Source organism: Bubalus bubalis, chromosome 4 (assembly GCF_019923935.1).
Source record: "Bubalus bubalis isolate 160015118507 breed Murrah chromosome 4, NDDB_SH_1, whole genome shotgun sequence".
In the NCBI taxonomy this organism is placed as follows: Eukaryota; Metazoa; Chordata; class Mammalia; order Artiodactyla; family Bovidae; genus Bubalus; species Bubalus bubalis.
The window spans coordinates 39,489,054-39,509,479 of NC_059160.1; the positions used below are offsets into that span (position 1 = coordinate 39,489,054).

General features: G+C 39.9%; 1 protein-coding gene and 1 pseudogene across 7 annotated transcripts in view; one reads left to right on the forward strand and one right to left on the reverse strand.

The window, feature by feature from the left end:
- FAR2 (fatty acyl-CoA reductase 2) overlaps positions 1-20,426 on the forward strand; it is a 184,954-nt gene that overhangs the window by 43,934 nt on the left and 120,594 nt on the right. The gene's annotated exons all lie outside the window — the stretch shown is intronic.
- On the reverse strand, positions 6,924-7,354 carry LOC102405338 (annotated as a pseudogene).

Sequence of the window (20,426 nt, forward strand, 5' to 3'; positions counted from 1 at the left end):
TCAACATCTGACTACAGTACCTTTTTAAAGCACAGTAAAGAGTTTTAATAGGAAATGTAATAGAGCCAGATTGTTCTGGGTTGTAACACAAAGCTTAGTGGGTCCACTTTCTTTTGCCTGCTCCATTTAAGTTACCTACTGCCCCCTCCAGGCATTTAAGTTTCCCTCTCATAGAATAGAATTGTTCCTTCAAATGAAATGTGCTTTATTTCTTAGAGGAATAAAATTGTGTTTCCACACAATAAATAAATAAAATAGAAATTATATTATAGTAATTTGTTGGAGGGGTTACCAGATTCCAAAGACTAACTTTCAGCTTCTCAGTTTCTAAAACTGAATTGTAATATCATTTTAACATTGATTAGATTCAATGGAATGAATTTCCAGTATATGAACTTGTAAGAAATTGATCTGTGAACTAGAATCCCTGTTTATTATGTTTCTATTGGATGAAGATTTTTTCCTAGGTACTAAAATTTTTATGTCTTCATTGCAAGGAAACCTCCTTCCAGTATCTTGGTGACTGGATGCTATGGCCAGTCCAAAGAGTTGAGATGGATCCCCACTCAAAATTTGATTTGAATTTCCAAACTGATCATCACACACACATACACACACACCAACAATGTATGGAAAGGTTTATTATTCCCATAATGAAGCTTTCTGGAGAGAGCAGTACAGGTCCCTCAAGCTGATCGGAAATGTCTTAAAGGAACTGTGAAAGGAGGGAGCCCAGCTTCAAGTTTTTGTGGTGGTTAGGGACTGAGGCTGGAGTGAGGGTTTTAGCGCATGATTTACACTTACTGTTGGTGACAAAGCCCCTAGGCTTTCTTATCAGCATGCCCAGCTGAGAGACGGAAGGGGAAGAGGGAGGGGTAAGGCATAAAAGACATCTGTATTCAAACATGAAGCAGACTGTTATGTTGGGTCCAAACAAAGATTGTTTAGTGAACATGGAATTAGTGCAACATGCAGTAAATACTTGTGAAATGGATCATACAAAATGAGGCAGTAACGTCTAAGCAGAATCCTGTCCCACAACAGCACAAGCCCTTCTGGCTTCCATAATGTCAGGGTTTTATGTCTCTATCTTTTGATCACTGTTGGGAGAAAAAAAAAATCTATGAATTCTTGTTCTTTTCTTCTGTTCATGATATTTTCCCTGAAAACATTCTTTGATATTAGAAAATTTGGTAAGCTTTCTGACAAACCCAGTCCTTCTTGATTCTTTAGCCTGAGATTCAACTTACCTTTTTGATGATTTCTTCAGATCAATAAATTTCATCTTTTGTGGAGATAAACTATTTTAACTCTTAGTATTTTAAGAAAATTTTACTGTTCACGATCTACAATCACTTTCAATTATTTTTCTAAACTGGATGATAGTGAATCTTCTATTGTTTATAAAGTCTCATCTTCTATCCAGAACACTGACCTCATTCTTCCATATCATCATTTAAAAGGAACATAATATGAATAAGGTGGCATATTGGTCACAGCAGAGGAAATTGCTATAAATGATGGTTTAATGGATGAATAGGACAGTAGCAAAGTTGAGATCAGTTCTGAATGACTGTGGACAACAGTTCTGTGTATCTGCTGAGGAGAGATCAAAAGAATATACACAGAGAGAATATTCAGAATACACCTGAAAAAATGAGGAGAAAACCTTTTAAAAGTTTATTTTTGAATTTGCTTATAAGAAGAATAAACTATCTTTTATGCTTGCAATAGTTTAGGTCGGTGATTCTTGATCTGCTTGGAGTCATAGGTGGGAAAGCTGATGAAAATACTTGGAGAGAAAAACTCACATGAAGCAACATTTATTTGCCTTAGACCTATAATGTAAACTGTTATTCCATACTAACCTTATCCTGCATGGTAGATAAAAAAATATTCCAAAGCGCAAGAATTTGTTTCATAAGCTACTTAGTCTGTAGTGTTTCCTTATTGGCTGGCTAGGTTTGTTTAGAGTTTCCAGTTTGTCTCTGAACCTGGCTTTGTGTTTTGTTACTCAACTATTAGCCCATTTATGGAACTGAAATATGAGATGCACAGTCTTAGATTTTTGTGACTGTGTTGAAGATAAAATAGCCCTTTAACCAGGATCAGATATACACATAATAATAGCAACCTTTGAATGGTTACTATGTACCGGACACAGTACAAAGCATAATCTCATGTAATCCTCCAACAACTTTTGATGTATTAATCCCATCTCTTTGATAAAAGAGTAAGTAATGAGTAAAAAAAGAGTAAAACTGAGACTTAGAAGGTTTAATAATTTGCCTAAGCATTTATTGAGCATCCCTTGAATGTCTGATTCTGTAGAGGAATATACAAATTAAACAAAACATAGACTCAGTAAACTTCTAAAAATAAAAGTTTTCTTTTAATTAACTGCATTTGATTCATTTTTTCTTTTAATTTTTTTATAGAAAGATAATTGCTTTACAGAATTTTGTTGTTTTCTATCAACCCTCAACATGAATCTGCCATAGGTATACATATATCCCCTCCCTTTTTAACCTCCCTCCCATCTCCTGCCCCATCCCACCCCTCTAGATTGATACAGAGCCCCTTTTTGAGTTTCCTGAGCCATACAGCAAATTCCTATTGGCTATCTATTTTACATACGGTAATATAAGTTTCCATGTTACTCTTTCCATACATCCCACCCTCTTCTCTCCCTTCCCCTAAGTGCATTTTAAAATATCTGTGTTTGAAATTATGACATGTAGTTCCTAGCGTTATGGTTTATATAATTATTTGAGTTATATAATTATAACTCAAACTAATGGTGTGGACAGTCGACTTCTTCTAAAAGTCTATGGGTGTTCATTTAAACAATGATATATTCTATCATAAGGCTCTGTTGATGATGGCAAACAGAGTTGTTGAATTTGAAACAAAATAAAATCTCAGACTTAATGCAAGCTAATTTTTACAAGCCCCAAATTCATCTCCCTTGTTTGTACATATATGAAGTAATTGATACAGCATAATTGTGTTGAAAAACAGAGACATTACTCAGCCAACATTACCCTGCCAGTCCCTATAGTCAAGGCTATGGTCTTCCCAGTGGTCACGTGGTTGTGAGAGCTGAACCGTAAAGAAGGCAGAGCACCAAAGAATTGATGCCTTTGAACTGTGGTGCTGGAGGAGACTCCCAAGAGTCCCTTGGACAGCAGGGAGTTCAAACCAGTCAATCTTAAGGGAAATCAACCCTGACTACTCATTGGGAGGACTGATGCTGAAACTGAAGCTCCAGTATTCTGGTCACCTGATGCAAACAGCCGACTCATTAGAAAAGTCCCTGATGCTGGGAAAGATTGAGTGCAGAAGGAGAAGAAGGTATCAGAGGATGAGATGGCTGGATGATGTCACCAATGCAATGGGTATGAACTTAGATGGTGAGGGACAGGGAGGCCTGGTGTGCTGCAGTCCACCCCTCTAGATTGATACAGAGCCCCTGTTTGAGTTTTCTGAGCCATACAGCAAATTCCTATTGGCTATCTATTTTACATACGGTAATATAAGTTTCCATGTTACTCTTTCCATACATCCCACCCTCTTCTCTCCCTTCCCCTAAGTGCATTTTAAAATATCTGTGTTTGAAATTATGACATGTAGTTCCTAGCGTTATGGTTTATATAATTATTTGAGTTATATAATTATAACTCAAACTAATGGTGTGGACAGTCGACTTCTTCTAAAAGTCTATGGGTGTTCATTTAAACAATGGAGAAGGCAATGGCACCCCACTCCAGTACTCTTGCCTGGAAAATCCCATGGAAGGAGGAGCCTGGTAGGCTGCAGTCCATGGGGTCACGAAGAGTCGGACATGACTGAGCAACTTCACTTTCACTTTTCACTTTCCACTTTCATGCATTGGAGAAGAAAATGGCAACCCACTCTAGTGTTCTCACCTGGAGAATCCCAGGGACGGGGAGCCTGATGGGCTGCGGTCTATGGGGTCACACACAGTCAGAGACGACTGAAGTGACTTAGCAGCAGCAGGTTGGTCATAGCTTTTCTTCCAAGGAGCAAGTGTCTTTTAATTTCATAGCTGCAGTCACCATCTGCATTGATTTATGCTTACTGTTTTGAAATAGCATTGTGTAAAGACAATTTGGATTCTCTCCCATTATTCTTTTACATTTGAATATCATAGCACCTTTCCTTTAAGTATTATCATCAATATCTATCCATAGCTTTGATACAGGTTTTAGAGTATTAGTGCTTTGTAGTAATTTGTCCTCTTTTGAAGATTAAAAAAAAAAACTGAAGCATAAAAATGTTAAGTGTCTTTGTGAAATAAAGATGCAATCAATGCTACACTTCTACCTACTTTGTTATAAAAGCTGAGTGATTTTGAAATCTAAAGATACGGACTGTATTACAGCCACTATTTCCTTTCCTACCTCTTTATGCTCCTCACCTTTCCTGATCTTTCAGAATAATTTGAAGTTCATAACATCCTCCCTTTCCTTTCTCTTTGCCCTATGTATTCACCCATCTACTTGTCAAACAATTATTCTGAGTAGCAAACACTAGAGATACAAAGATAAAATCATATCCCCTTTCTCAAGGTACTTAAATTAAATTCTAAGGGAAAGACAGATTTGGAAACTATTGAAAAGTCCCCTAGTAAATACACTGAAGTTCCAGGAAACACCATTGACCCAATCTGAGGGGTTGAGCTGGGCCTGTTAAGGAAGCCAAAAATAATGTGTATGACTGAAGTGTCTGATATGTTAGGACAAATGGTAGAAGTTGAAAATAGAATAGCATGCCAGGATCAGCTCACTTATAGTGCCTTGCTATATACCACAATTGAGAATTCAAATTTCATTGTGGATCAGATTAACAGGATATAAAAACTGAAGAAGCTTCAGTGAGAGTGACCTGGTAATATATGCAAAGATCCCACTGGAAGCTAGGTAGAGGCATAATGTACCAGATTAACAGAAAAGGTGACGGAATTGGAGGGGACCATTGAGGTCCCAAGGGGCTTTACAGATGGCTCAGTGATAAAGAATCCACCTGCAGGAGACATGGGTTCAATCCCTGGGTCTAGAAGATCCCCTGGAGGAGGGCAAACCACTCCAGTATTCTTGCCTGGAGAATCCCATGGAAAGAGGAGCCTGGCAGTGTACAGTCCATAGAACCACAAAGAGTCAGACACAACTGAACATACACACACACATCTAATATGAAACATACACACACACACATCTAATATGTGTTAATAGCCAATAAGCACATGAATAATTCTCAACATCTTTAGTTGTTAGTTAAATTCAAATTGGGCTTCCCTGGTGGCTCAGTATTAAAGAATCCACCTGTCAATGCAGGAGATGCAGGTTCAATCCCTGGGTCAGGAGAATACCCTAGAGAAGGAAATGGCATCCCACTTCAGTATTCTTGCCTAGGAAATCCCATGGACAGAGGAGCCTGGTGAGCTAACAGTCCATGGGGTCACAAAAAGAGTCAGACATGACTGAGTAACTGAGCACAGCACACACTAAGGTCCCAAACAGCTGCACTGAGAATGTGGCAGGGACATACATGAAAGAGGTTAATTGAGGCAAAATCTCCAGGATTCATAGATTGATGTTTTGTGGGGAGTAAGTGACATAGAGATAATTCTCACATTCTGGCTTGAGTTATGAAGTGGTGGTGGTGCTGTTAATCAGGATTGAGAATCAATTCATCTCTTTAATCTGTTGTGTTTTTGGTGCCATTGAACCATTGGAGGTGAACTGTGTAAAACCCAATTAGAAATGAGTCTAGTGCTCTGCAGAGAAGTCTGGTTGTAGATAATATAATGATTTAAGACCGTACAGGTGGTGGTTGAAGCTATGTGTATGAATGAGGTCATCAGTTTCTATATGAAAAATGAAAACTGCAAAGGCCCTAGGGTCTCCCCCAAGGAAGTACTACAAACTCAGAATCAAAATGCAAACTCAGGTTTATCTGGTCCAAAGTCTATATTTGATGCCTTCTGGAAATCATCTCATGGTTACAGTTTATTTTCTCCAAGTAAAATATGGGTGGGCATTTTGGTGCACACAGATGATAAAGACAGAACATTTGAGACCATTCAGGGAGCTATTTGTATTCTCAAATGAACATTTATTTGTTTAGCTGATAAATATTTTGGTGGTCAGTACTCTTGAGAACTTCATTTATTTTGAAAGCGAAAGTTGCTCAGTTGTGTCTGACTCTGCAACCACATGGACTGTCCATGGAATTCTCCAGGCTAGAATACTAGAGTGGGTAGCCTTTCCCTTCTCCAGGGGATCTTCCCAACCCAGGGATTGAACCCAGGTCTCCTGCATTGCAGGCAGCTTCTTTACCAGCAGAGCCACAAGGGAAGCCCAAGAATACTGGAGTGGGTAGCCTATCCCTTCTCCAGCGGATCTTCCCAACCCAGGAATCGAACTGCGGTCTCCTGCATTGCAGGCAGATTCTTTAGGAACTGAACTATGAGGAAAGCCCTTATTTATTTTCTTACAATCAAAAACCAAGTTCTGACATGAGCTATCCATAACCTTCAGTGAAACAATGATCCCAAATCCATTCTAGATAAATCTTCATGGAAAATCTGAAAAGCATAAAAGAAAGAAATCTCAGTAATATTTTTCCAGAAAGTGGATGCTCTTTTGGTTAAATTATACATTAGACCCTGAGAATTCGTAGGGATGGATAGTATGAATGACTCTGTTCAAAGATGACTTTTGAAGAAAGAACTGATATGTGATATTCAGTACTCTACAGAGAAGAGAAATACTTAACACAATTTAATGTTGCTGAAGTTTCGGTCTAAAGCTGTGGCCTTTGGTTTGTATGACATTCTATTCTGACAAGCCAGGAATTACCTTCCCACCCCCCGCCCCAAGTTTTATGGTGTTATTAACTTACACAAAATTGCGCAGTAGCCCTCTCTTCATTTTCTTGCCACGCAGCCTGGCATTGAGATTGCTGACTCTGATGGCCAGTAGGGCTGCTCTTTCCACAATGGCTTTGGAGTTCTTGGAGATGTTGTGAGCAGTCCCGGCACTGGAAGACGTTACACATCAGCAGTACTTCAAGCTCCTTGAGGTTGTGGACCAGGAATTTCTAGAAGCCACTGGCCCACAAGCACTTTGTTTTCTTGTTGCTCCCCTAACCATGTTGGACATCAAGATCTTTGGCCCTTGAATCTCCTGCTCACCCTGTTATCAGTGCCTCTGGGTTTCTGCTGGTTCTGTTTAATTTTGACATATCAGTCTGACTGGTGCTGGATGAACTCCTTGGTCCTCTTTTTGACGCTGATTTTGGGCTTCAGGAGGGGTCTGAGAGCAGCCATGACGCCAAGCAGGAGATGGCTGCCATTTCCTAGGCATCTCCGAGAAAGAGAGGAGAAATCTCCTCTTTGAACCACAGAAAAATAAATGGAAGTATATTTACTCTTTTACAATTGTTTTACCTTTATCATTTTTTCAGGAAAGTAATTTATGCTGTACATCTATCCTCTTTTGCAAAGAATTATTACGTAGGCAGGAAGTTTCCTTGGTTTTTGGGTTGCCATGAGGATATCACCCAAGAGTGAAACTCCTAGTGTGAATCTTATTTTGTGGGAAGTGTCTGCAGACTTAATCCTTGGGCCCCATGACAATCTCTAAGTTATGGCAATTGCATTAGGTTTATATGACCATCCACCTCTGAGATTACTAAAGTCATTGCAGTTCCCACAATATATATATTTTTAACCTTCATGAAAACTGTGTCTGTGCAGGAATAAAGATTATAACTGGATGGGGTCTTGATCAACCTCAGCACCTTACACATTTCAGAAAACCTTGAGTTAGAAAATATATCAGAGGTAAAATATAATCTTTTAATAGGATCTAGAGTGGTAAGGCCAGCTTAATTTTGTAATCAGTGACTTGACAAACAGTGCAGTCACCTCACAGCAACTTGTTTCTTGGCCATAGAAGCAAATGGGAAACATCTGTATATAAAAAAAGAAATGAATTTGTTCTTCATATAAAAATTAGATCCTTTGCTTTTCTGCCTCATTTTTTTCTTAAGTGTCTCCTCTAAGTTAGGACTAGATTGGCACTGGAGAGACACTGAAGACCTGATATTCTAATGGAATATCTGACAAAGTATATACAAACTGAAACAGCTGAAAATTATCGTAAGTTTTGTGAAAGAAATTTACATGAATCCGAGAGAAGGAAACATACATTACTATTACATGGGGTGTTCAGGAGGGCTTCTCTGGGCATGTGGCATTTAATCTGACACCTGAAGGGTAAGACAGGAACCAGCTTTGTGAACTGTGTGCTCCATGGAAGGAACAGTCTGTGCAATGGTCCTGGGGTGAGCTTGTGTAGCTACATAGCTGCTGTGGGCTTTTACAAAGTCTCTCTCTCTTTTTTTTTTTCTTGACAGAATCATACCAATGACTCCTTTATAATATTATATTAATTATAAATATGGGTACCTGGGATTGGGTAGTAAAAGTTTATGCATTTTACTACCTTCAGGAAATGTTGCTCCTATGACCTCTCCTAGACCTGAATCATTATATCATTACACAGATTTCAGGGGTAATGGAGAGAGATCTGTAAAATTGAAATGAAATTTTATTTTCTCTGTTCTCAGCACAGAACAGGCCTGATAATGTTCAGTGCAGTGATGTGCTATGCAAATCTTTGCCCTTTTTGGGGGGGGTGTGTGTTAATTAATCTATAAATTTTAATTGGCAGATAATTACTTTATAATACTGTGGTGGTTTTTGCCACACATAGACATGAATCAGCCACAGGTGCACATATGTCCCCCCAATCCTGAATCCCCCTCCTACCTCCCTCCCCACCCCATCCCTCTCAGTTGTCCCAGAGCACTGGTTTTGAATGATCTGTTTCATGCATTGAACTTGCACTCATCATCTATTTTATATATGGTAATATACATGTTTCAGTGCTATTCTCTCATATCATCCCACCCTTGCCTTTGCCCACTTAGTCCAAAAGTCTTCTTTACATCTCTGTCTCTTTTGCTGTCTTGCATATAGGATCATCTTTCTAAATTCCATATATATGCCTTAATATACTAAATTGGTGTTTCTCTTTCTGACTTACTTCACTCTGTATAATAGGCTCCAGTTTCATCCACCTCATTAGAACTGACTCAAATGCGTCATTTTTTATAGTTGAGGAACATTCCATTGTGTATATGTGCCACAACTTCCTTATACACTTGTCTGCCAATGGACATCTAGGTTGTTTCCATGTCCTAGCTAATGTAAACAGTGCTGCAGTGAACATTGAGGTACATGTGTCTCTTTCAGTTCTGGTTTCTTTGGTGTGTATGCCCAGTAGTGGGATTGCTGGGTGATATGGGACTTCTATTTCAGGTTTTTTAAGGCATCTCCACAGTGTTCTCCAAAGTGGCTATACCAGTTTGCATTTCCACCAATGGTGTAAGAGGGTTCCCTTTTCTCCAGCATTTATTGTTTGTAGACCTTTTTGATGGCAGCCATTCTGACAGATGTGAGATGATACTTCACTGTGGTTTTGATTTGGATTTCTCTTATTAGGAGTGATGTTGAGCATCTTTTCATGTGTTTATTAGCCATCTGTATGTCTTTTTTGGAGAAATGTCTGTTTAGTTCTTTGGCCCACTTTTTGATTGGGTTGTTTGTTTTCCTGGTATTGAGCTGCATGAGATGCTTGTGTATTTTGGAGATTAATTCTTTGTCAGTTGTTTTGTTTGATATTATTTTCTCCTGTTCTGAAAAGTGACTTTTTACCTTGCTTATAGTTTCCTTCATTGTGCAAATGCTTTTAATTAGGTCCTATTTGTTTATTTCTGTTTTTATTTCCATTACTCTCTGAGGTGGGTCATAGAGGATCTTGCTGTGATTTATGTCAGAGAGTGTTATGCCTACATTTTCCTCTAAGAGTTTTATAGTTTCTGGTCTTATATTTAGATCTTTAATCCATTTTGAGTTTATTTTTGTGTATGGTGTTAGAAAATGTTCTAGTTTCATTCTTTTACAGGTGCTGACCAGTTTTCCTAGCACCACTTGTTAAAGAGATTGTCTTTTCTCCATGGTATATTTTTGCCTCCTTTGTCAAAGATAAGGTGTCCATAGGTGTGTGGATTTATCTCTGGGCTTTCTATTTTGCTCCATTGATCTATATTTCTGTTTTTGTGCCAGTACCATACTGTTTTGATGACTGTAGCTTTGCAGTATAGTTTGAAGTCAGGAAGGTTGATTCCTCCAGTTCCATTCTTCTTTCTCAAGATTGCTTTGCCTATTTGCATTTTTTTTCTTCCCATACACATTATTCTAGTTCTGTTAAAAATAGCATTGGTAGCTTGATAGGGATTGCATTGAATCTATAGATTGCTTTGGGTAATATACTCATTTTCACTATATTGATTCTTCCAATCCATGAACATGGTATATTTCTCCATCTATTTGTGTCATCTTTGATTTCATTCATCAGTGTTTTATAGTTTTCTATATATAGGTCTTTTTTTTAAGGTAAATTTATTTCTAAGGATTTTATTCTTTTCATTTCAATGGTGAATGGGATTGTTTCCTTAATTTCTCTTTCTTTTTTTCATTGTTAGTATATAGGAATTCAAGGGATTTCTGTGTATCAATTTCATATCCTGCAACTGTACTATATTTGTTAATTAGCTCTAGTGATTTTTCTGGTGACATCTTTAGGGTTTTATATAGAGGATCATCTCATCTGCAAACCATGAGAGTTTTACTTCTTCTTTTCCCATCTGGATTCCTTTTATTTCTTTTTCTTCTCTGATTTCTGTGGCTAGGACTTCCAAAACTATGTTGACTAATAGTGGTGAGAGTGGGCACCCTTGTCTTGTTCCTAATTTTAGAGGAAATGCTTTTAGTTTTTTGCCATTGAGAATAATGTTTGATGTGGGTTTGTCCTATATGGTTTTTATTACATTGAGGTATGTTCCTTCTATGCCTGCTTTCTGGACATTTTTGATTGTAACTGGGTGTTGAATTTTCTCAAAGGCTTTCTCTGCATCTATTGAGATAATCTTGTGGTTTTTATCTTTCAATTTGTTAATATGGTGCATCACATTGATTGATTTGCAAATATTGAAGAATGCTTGCATCTCTGGGATAAAACCCGCTCAGTCATGATGTATGATCTTTTTAATATGTTGTTGGATTCTGTTTGCTAGAATTTTGTTGAGTATTTTTGCATTTATGTTAGTCAGTGATATTGGCCTGTAGTTTTCTTTTTTTGTGGCATCTTTTTCTGGTTTTGGTATTAGGGTGCTGGTGGCCTCACAGAATGAGTTTGGGAGTTTACTTTCCTCTGAAATTCTCTGAAAGAGTTTGAATAGGATAGGTGTTAGCTCTTCTCTAAATTTTTGGTAGAATTCACCTGTGAAGCCATCTGGTCCTATGCTTTTGCTTGTTGGGAGATTTTTTAATTACAGTTTTGATTTCCATGCTTGTGATATTAAACACTGTTAAGATTTTCTATTTCTTCCTGGTTCAGTTTTGGAAGGTTATAGTTTTCTAAGGATTTGTCTATTTCTTCCAGGTTGCCCATTTTATTGCTCATAGCAGTCTCTTGTGATCTTTTGTATTTCTGTGTTGTCTGTTGTGATTTCTCCATTTTTATTTATACTTTTATTGATTTGATTCTTTTCCCTTTTTTTCTTGATGAGTCTGGCTAATATCTTGTCTATTTTATCTTCTCAAAGAACCAGCTTTTAGTTTTGTTGATTTTTGTTATAGTCTCCTTTGTTTCTTTTTCATATATTTCTGCTCTGATTTTTGCCTTTTTTACCTTAGTTATTCCGCTCATCTGAAAGGAATAAATTTTCACTTTGTAGTAGTCCTCAGCCTTATGCAGAATTGGACCAAGGTGTTTTTCTTTCAATGCATTTTGAGTCTTGGATCTGAGCAGCTTTTATGGCTTACTTGAACTCTTTCAGGTTGTTGAAATGTTTCTACAAGGTTTGATACTCAGTGTTTATTGAATGACTAGACGAGGGGAAAAAAGATGAATGAAATTTAGATACCAAAATCTATGCCATATTTTAAACTCTCACTATTTTTGGTAAGTACATAGAGAAAAAATAGCCAAGTGATACCAAAAGGTACAGGGAAGGCTCTGAAAAAAGGGGGATCAATGAAATGAAGAAGCCCCATATGATTCTTTAAATCTGAATGAAATAATGATACTGGCCAAACCCAAAGGATCTCACATAGAAGGCAGAACACAAAGCATCCTTAGGTCTTAAAGGGCCTCAGAGACCCATGGTATTCTCATAAGTCTTAGTCTCTAGGAAAGATCAGCTATACCATAGCTGAATGCTAACAGAGGTTGCAAACAGAGACTTAGAGGTCCAGAACTTCTTCCTGATTCTTATTTTGATTTGTCTTAAAAATAAACCTGTATTCTGTTTTACTGACTTGTGGTTACCAAATGTCCATTATAAAAAGCTTACTTAAAAAAAAATAATAAATTCCCTTTGCTTTGATTAGAGCCAAGGGTGGTATCTTAATGATAACACATCCTGAAAGTGGAAGCCTTATAAAGATGCAGTTTTATAAATGATAGTGCTTCCTTTAAATTTGTACTGGGAGGCATCACTGGGAAGCATGTTCCATGAAAGGACATTCTTACCCAATGAGAACAGTCCCACACCACCTGTTTATCTGACTTGTTTCCCAAAAGCTGGGAGTGGATCACTAGAGGATCCAGTGGTCCTCACGCTTGTGCAAAATTGGACCAAAGTGTCTTTCTTTCAACACAGTTTGAGTGTTGGATCTTAGCAGCTTTTATAGATTACTTGAACTCTTTCAGGTTGTTGCAATGTTTCTATAAGGTGTGATACTCAGAACATTAAGACACAATATTCAAAAAGTGACACCTAAATTTACCTAATGCAGATTCTTGCTTCATCAGAGCTAAGATTGAAAAACTGTGCTGAATTTCCTAAACTCTGGTTTGTATGCAACTTGGCAGGAGGGCTCGGACTCTGAGAGCTGAACCACAGGGCACTGCGGGGCATGCAGCTGTCCTGCAAAGCTTGTCTTTGGCTGTGTGGATTAAATAATGGTTTGGCTTTGCTTCAGTGTCTCTGACCTCTCTCAGGCAGTTAACATATTTCTTGATCCCTAACTAAAAGGAAAACACAGTGGGATTCAACTCTCATTGTTTTCACCTCTAATTGGGGGATTAAGACACACAGACATTTAAGGAAGGGAAAGAACAGTGAAGGTGCTAAGTAAGAATAAAAGGAGATCATAAGGTGAAATGATATGAAGCAATCAATGATTATGTGCTGAGGACTGACATTAACTGTAGCTGAGGGGATGGGTAGAGGGAGGAGATGTGCCAGGATCCCAGAGTAGCCCAGGCAGGTGTCATGGATGAAGTCAAACTTGATTTGGGCCTTGAGTAGGCCAGTAGTTTGCAAACTTTCCTGCCCATCAGGGCCATCTGGGAAGGTTCTAAAAAGGCCAAGTAGACAGGCATAAGAGAGAAGAGAGGGTAACTCTGAGAAGGAAAGAAAGTTTAAAGAATCAAAGCTTGTTCGGTTGCTGTAAAAAGTTAGTGTAGGAGGAGAAAAAAGAGAGAAGGCAGAAAAGTCAGGTTTCATCTGATTTTTAAATAACCTCGTGTGCCAGGCCAAGGGAATTATGGAAACATATTTGACTCAGAATAGTAGGGTATTTTCAGCCATAGCACCTGACTCTCACAACTGGACAAGGATATTAGAATTCCTCTGTATCACATAGCTCCTCACTTCCCACTTCCACTCCCTGCTTGGAAGCTTAACAGAAATTAGGTGTAGATATGTGCTAATATCGGAGAAGGCTATGGCACCCCACTCCAGTACTCTTGCCTGGAAAATCCCTGGATGGAGGAGCCTGGTAGGCTGCAGTTCATGGGGTCGCAAAGAGTCGAACACGACTGAGTGACTTGACTTTCACTTTTCACTTTCATGCATTGGAGAAGGAAATGGCAACCCACTCCAGTGTTCTTGCCTGGAGAATCCCAGGGAAGGGGGAGCCTGGTGGGCTGCCATCTATGGGGTCGCACAGAGTCGGACACGACTAAAGTGACTTAGCCGTAGCATGTGCTAATATGGGCTTCCCAGGTGGCACTAGAGGTAAAGAATCCTCCTGGCAATGCAGGAAACATGAGACATGGGTTCAATCCCTGCGTCAGGAAGATCCCTTGGAGAAGGGCATGACAACCCACTCCAGTATTCTTGCCTGGAGAATCCTGTGGACAGAGGAGCCTGGTGGGCTACAGTCCATCAGGTCACAAAGAGTCAGACATGACTGAAGCGACTCAGCACGCACACACGCATGTGCTAATACTTCACCACTTTCTCATTCTCTCAGATACAGGATTCTGGATGTTACTGAGGGGATGTGGTGATTCATACAAAAGTAGTGCTGTGTGGGAATCCCCTGAGTAACAGCCAGCAGGGGGAACCCTTGAGGCAGCAAAGCTAGCACCCCCTCGCAGGATATTCTCATCCTGTTTACCTAGGATGAGGGGACTCTTGTACTGGTCTGTCCTGAATCACACAGATATTTTCACTATGGCTTGGATTCACTTGTCACTTTGATTTGTTCTAGTGTCTCTCTGCTTCTTTTTCTTTCTCCTTGTTTGGAAGATGTGCACAGGTAATATTTCAATTGTATCATAGCTTAGTGGGCTGAGGCCATTTTGATGGATGAATGGATGGATGAGAGCTAACTAGCTAGAGATTTTTTTTTTAAAGAAGCCCATCTAATGAGAGGGAAATGATTCTGTTTCCACCTGGCATTTCATAAGATTCTTTGCAAATAAAATTCTATTAGATCTTAAGATAAATGTTACACTGTGCATGTGTGTTAAATCGCTTCAGTTGTGCTTGTTTCTTTGTGACCCTATGGACTGTAGCCCACCAGCCTCCTCTGTCCATGGGGTTCTCCAAACAAGAATACTGGAGTGGGTTTCCATGCCCTTCTCCAGGGAATCTTCCTGACCAGGGATCCTGCGATCTACTCTCACTCAGCTTTTTAGCACTGAATAGCCACAAATTAGACAGGGCAGTCTTTTGCCCAAACCTCAGTGATGTGGGGGCTTGAACCCTGCTACTTTGTCCATTGAAATAGGGAATCTAGGATTTATTAGAAACCAGGAGTCAAACAACATTTCCTCTAACTTTTTGTGTCATCCTTGATAGGATGGTTTACCATTCCCTTCAACAGTGCACCATGTTTTGTCAGAACTCTCCACCATGTCCTGTCTGTCCTGCATGGCCCTACATGGCATGGCTCATAGTTTCATTAAGTTAGACAAGACTGTGGTCCATGTGATCAGATTGGTTAGTTTTCTGTGATTGTGGTTTTCATTCTGTCTGCCCTTTAGTGGAGAAGGATAAGAGGCTTATGGAAGCTTCCTTATGGGAGAGATTGACTGAGGGGAAAACTGGGTCTTGTTCTGATGGGTGGGGCCATGCTCAGTAAATCTGTAATCCAATTTTCTGCTGATGGGCAGGGCTGTGTTCCCTCCCTGTTATTTGACTTGATGCTAGAAGGCATTGGCACCCCACTCCAGTATTCTTGCCTAGAAAATCCCATGGACGGAGGAGCCTGGTAGACTGCAGTCCATGGGGTCGCTAAGAGTCGGCCACGACTGAGCGACTTCACTTTCACTTTTCACTTTCATACATTGGAGAAGGAAATGGCAACCCACTCCAGCGTTCTTGCCTAGAGAATCCCAGGGACGGGGGAGCCTGGTGGGCTGCTGTCTCTGGGGTCTCACAGAGTTGGACACGACTGAAGCGACTTAGCAGCAGCAGCAGCAGCAGCAGCATGGTGGAGGTAATGAAGGTAATGGCAACCTCCTTCAAAAGGTCCCATGCACATACTGCTGCACTCAGTGCCCCCAACCCTGCAGCAGGCCACCACCGACCCATGCCTCTACCAGAGACTCCTGGACACTCCTGGGCAAGTCTGCATCAGTCTCTTGTGGGGTCACTGCTCCTTTCTCCTGGGTCCTGGTGTGCACAAGGTTTTGTTTGTGCCCTCCAAGAGTCTGTTTCCCCAGTCCTGTGTAAGTTCTGGCAGCTCTATGGTGGGGTTAATGGCAACCTCCTCCAAGAGGGCTTATGCCTTTCCCAGGTCTACTGCACCCAGAGCCCCTGCCCCTGCAGCTGTCCGCTGCTGAGTTGTACTTCCACAGGAGATACTCAGAAACAGTTCTGTCTCAGTCTCTGAGGAGGTCTCTAAGTCTTGGTGCACAACAAGGTTTGTTTGAGCCCTCTGAGCTTCTCTAGTGGATATGGGACTTGATTATAAATGCAATTTTGCCCCTCGTACTGTCTTTCTGGGGCTTCTCCTTTGCCCTTGGATATGGGGTATCTCCTCAAAGTCGCTCCAGCGCCATGCAGCCACTGCCGCAATTGATTATATTCTTTGCAGCCAAAGATGGAGAAGCTCTATACAGTCAGCGAAAACAAGACCAGGAGCTGACTGTGGCCCAGATCATAAACTCCTTATTGCCAAATTCAGACTTAAATTGAAGAAATTAAGGAAAACCACTAGAAGATTCAGGTATGACCTAAATCAAATCCCATACAGTTATACAGTGGAAGTGACAAATAGATTCAAGGGATTAGATCTAATAGACAGAGTTCCTGAAGAACTATGGATGGAGGTTCGTGACATTCTACAGGGGGCCGTGATCAGGACCATCCCCAAGAAAAATAAACGCAAAAAGGCAAATGGTTGTCTGAGGAGGCCTTACAAATAGCTGTGAAAAGAGAGAAGCTAAAGGCAAAGGATAAAAGGAAAGATATACCCATCTGAATGCAGAGTTTCAAAGAATAGCAAAGAGAGATAAGAAAGCTGACCTCAGTGGTCAATGCACAGAAATAGAGGAAAACACTAGAATGGGAAAGATTAGAGATCTCTTCAAGAAAACTAGAGATACTAAGAGAATATTTCATGCAAAGATGGGCACAATAAAGGACAGAAATGGTATGAACCTAACAGAAGCAGAAGATTTTGAGAAGAGGTGGCAAGAGTACAAAGAACTATACAAAAAAGATCTTCATGACCTGGACAATCAAGATGGTGTGATCACTCACCTAGAGCCAGACATCCTGGAATGTAAAGTCAAATGGGCCTTAGGAAACATCGCTACAAACAAAGCTAGTGGAGGTGATGGAATTCCAGTTGAGCTATTTCAAATCCTAAAAGATGATGCTATGAAAGTGCTGCACTCAATTTGCCAGCAAATTTGGAAAACTCAGCAGTGGCCACAGGACTGGAAAAGGTCAGTTTTCATTCCAATCCCAAAGAAAGGCAATGCCAAAGAATGTTCAAATTACTGCACAATTGCACTCATCACACACACTAGCAAAGAAATGCTCAAAATTCTCCAAGCCAGGCTTCAACAGTATGTGAACCATAAACTTCTAGATGTTCAAGCTGGATTTAGAAAAGGCAGAGGAACCAGAGATCAAATTGCCAACATCCATTGGATCATCAAAAAACCGAGAGAGTTCCAGAAAAACATCTATTTCTTCTTTATTGACTATGCCAAAGACTTTTACTGTTTGGATCACAACAATGTGTGGAAAATTCTTCAAGAGATGGGGATACCCGACCACCTGACCTGCCTCTTGAGAAATCTGTATGCAGGTCAAGAAGCAGAAGTTAAAACTGGACATTGCACAACAGACTGCATATTGGGAAAGGAGTATGCCAAAGCTGTATGTTGTCACCCTGCTTATTTAACTTATATGCAGAGTACATCATGAGAAGTGCTGGGCTGAATGAAGACCAAGCTTGAATCAAGATTGCTGGGAGAAATATCAATAACCTCAGATAGGCAGATGACATCACCCTTATGGCAGAAAGTGAAGAAGAACTAAAGAGCCTCTTGATGAAAGTGGAGAGTGAAAAAGCTGGCTTAAAACTCAACATTCAGAAAACAAAGATCACAGCATCGGGTCCCATCACTTCATGGTAAATAAGTGGGGAAACAATGGAAACGGTGAGAGACTTTATTTTGGGGGACTCCAAAATCACTGCAGATGGTGACTTCAGCCATGAAACTAAAAGACTCTTACTCCTTGGAAGAAAAGTTATGACCAACCTATACAGCATATTCAAAGGCAGTGACATTACTTTGCCAACAAATGTCCATCTAGTCAAAGCCATGGTTTTTCCTGTAGTCATGTATGGATGTGAGATTTGGACTATAAAGAAAGCAGAGTGCTGAAGAATTGATGCTTTTGAACTGTAGTGTTGGAGAAGACTCTTGAGAGTCCCCTGGACAGCAAGGAGATCCTAAAGGAATCCAAAAGGAAATTAGTCCTAAATATTCATTGGAAGGAGATGCTGAAGCTGAAACTCTAATACTTTGGCCACCTGATGAGAAGAACTGACTCATTGGAAAGACCCTGATGCTGGGAAAGATTGAAGGCGCCAGGAGAAGGGGACGGCAGAGGATGAGATGCTATGGATGGCATCACTGGCTCAATGGACATGAGTTTGAGTAAACTCCAAGAGTTGATGATGTACAGGGAAGCCTGGTGTGCTGCAGTCCATGACATTGCAAAGAGTTGGACACGACTGAGCAACTGAACTGAACTGACTGATAGGACGAGGTGTGTTCCCATGCAAATATTACAGTATTTACCTTTTTTACTCTTCAATTATACTCCTGCTATCCAATTTTACTAATAGGTTTACTATGGCCAGTTTTGTTAAGAAGAGATGCAGTTGTCTGTTTTTCAGGTAGCACCTCTCAGGTGACACTATTGGTAAAGAACTCACCTGCCAATGCAGGAGACGTTAAGAGATGCAGGTTTGATCCCTGGGTCAGGAAGATCCCCTGGAGGAGGGCATGACAACCAACTCCAGCATTCTTGCCTAGAGAATTCCATGGACAGAGGAGCTTGGTGGGCTACCATGCATGGAGTTGAACAGAGTTGCATGTGACTGAGCACACACACGTGCAGTAAGAATTTATGAAGAACTGTGGTCTTCAGCAAAATGCTGGAGAGAAGAAACAGAAATTTTTTGGGTCATTGTGGCTTAAAAGACAGACTTATAAAATATGAGCCAATTAGAGAATAAATGAATGCTAAAGTGAGAAATGCTTAAAACAGCTGCACTACCTGTTCTGAAAAGGAAATGATTGTGTGCTTTGGAGTGCTTATCTGAAACATGGGACTTACTTATGAGTGGGATTTAATTTCCAAGTCATGGGAGAAAAATAAGCAACATCATGAGAGAATGTTCCAATAACAAAATATAACGTTGGTGTGACAAAATAGAAATGAATGTGAGAACAGCACTCTGCTTTAGGTAGTTTAGTCTGGAGAGGATACACACAGGACTCTCTAAAGGAGAACAAATCTGGCTAGACAACAAGCTAGAAGGCTGTTGCAAAAATTCAGACAGGGGGTAATTTGGACCTAAACTAAAATCAAAGATCTGCAAAAGAAAAAGAAGATCCAAGAAGAATCTCATTTTCTGAAAGGGTTAAGATCATATAAAGTTTCTAATTTAAAAGAAACCTTAGAGAACATATAGTTTCATGAATAACAAAATGTTTTCCTCTGGTGTCAGTGTTTTCAGCAAAGATTTTTGTCTTTAGAAATGCTTTAGATGTTATAAGTATGTTCCTAAAAAGCCTTCTCTCACTGCCTTTCTTCTTTTTCCCGAGGTTAAAGTGAAAAGTGAAACTGTTAGTCACTCAGTTGTGTCTGACTCTGTGGGACCTCATGGTCTATAGCTTGCCAGGCTCCTCTGTCCTTGGCATTTTCTAGGCAAGAATACTAGAGTGGGTAGCCATTCCCTTCCTGGGGGATCTTCCAAACCCAAGGATTGAACCCAGGTCTTCTGAATTGCAGGCTGACTCTTTATTGTCTGAGCCTTCAGGGATGGAGTAGAGCCATCAAGATGGAGTAGAGTAGATCAGTCATCACTGCATTTATTTTGAGAACTGGACTAGCCTGTGTTCTAGTTCATATGAAACTGAACTTGTACATTTCATCAAGTGATGCCTTCCTTTAGGATGAATAGGTTTTTCAGTAGTTTACAAAGGCTAAATTGGTCCAGTGGCGGGAGCAGTGATGTCACCACCTCAGACTGGGAAGAAGTCATCACTGCCAATGAACTTTTAATCCTGCTGGTGGAAAATATAGAAGTTAGTGTTGCTAGGCAGGCTGGGTAGAAATGAATAGTATAAGACTGCCTCCTTGCCACTAGTTTTAAAAAAAAACAAAACCCATATCAGGACTTTTCTGCAACAAGGAACACACACACATACAGTAAGGTGTAAAAGAAAAAATGATGAATTCAATCAGACAAACTAATGTCAAACTCAACCCTGTCCCCT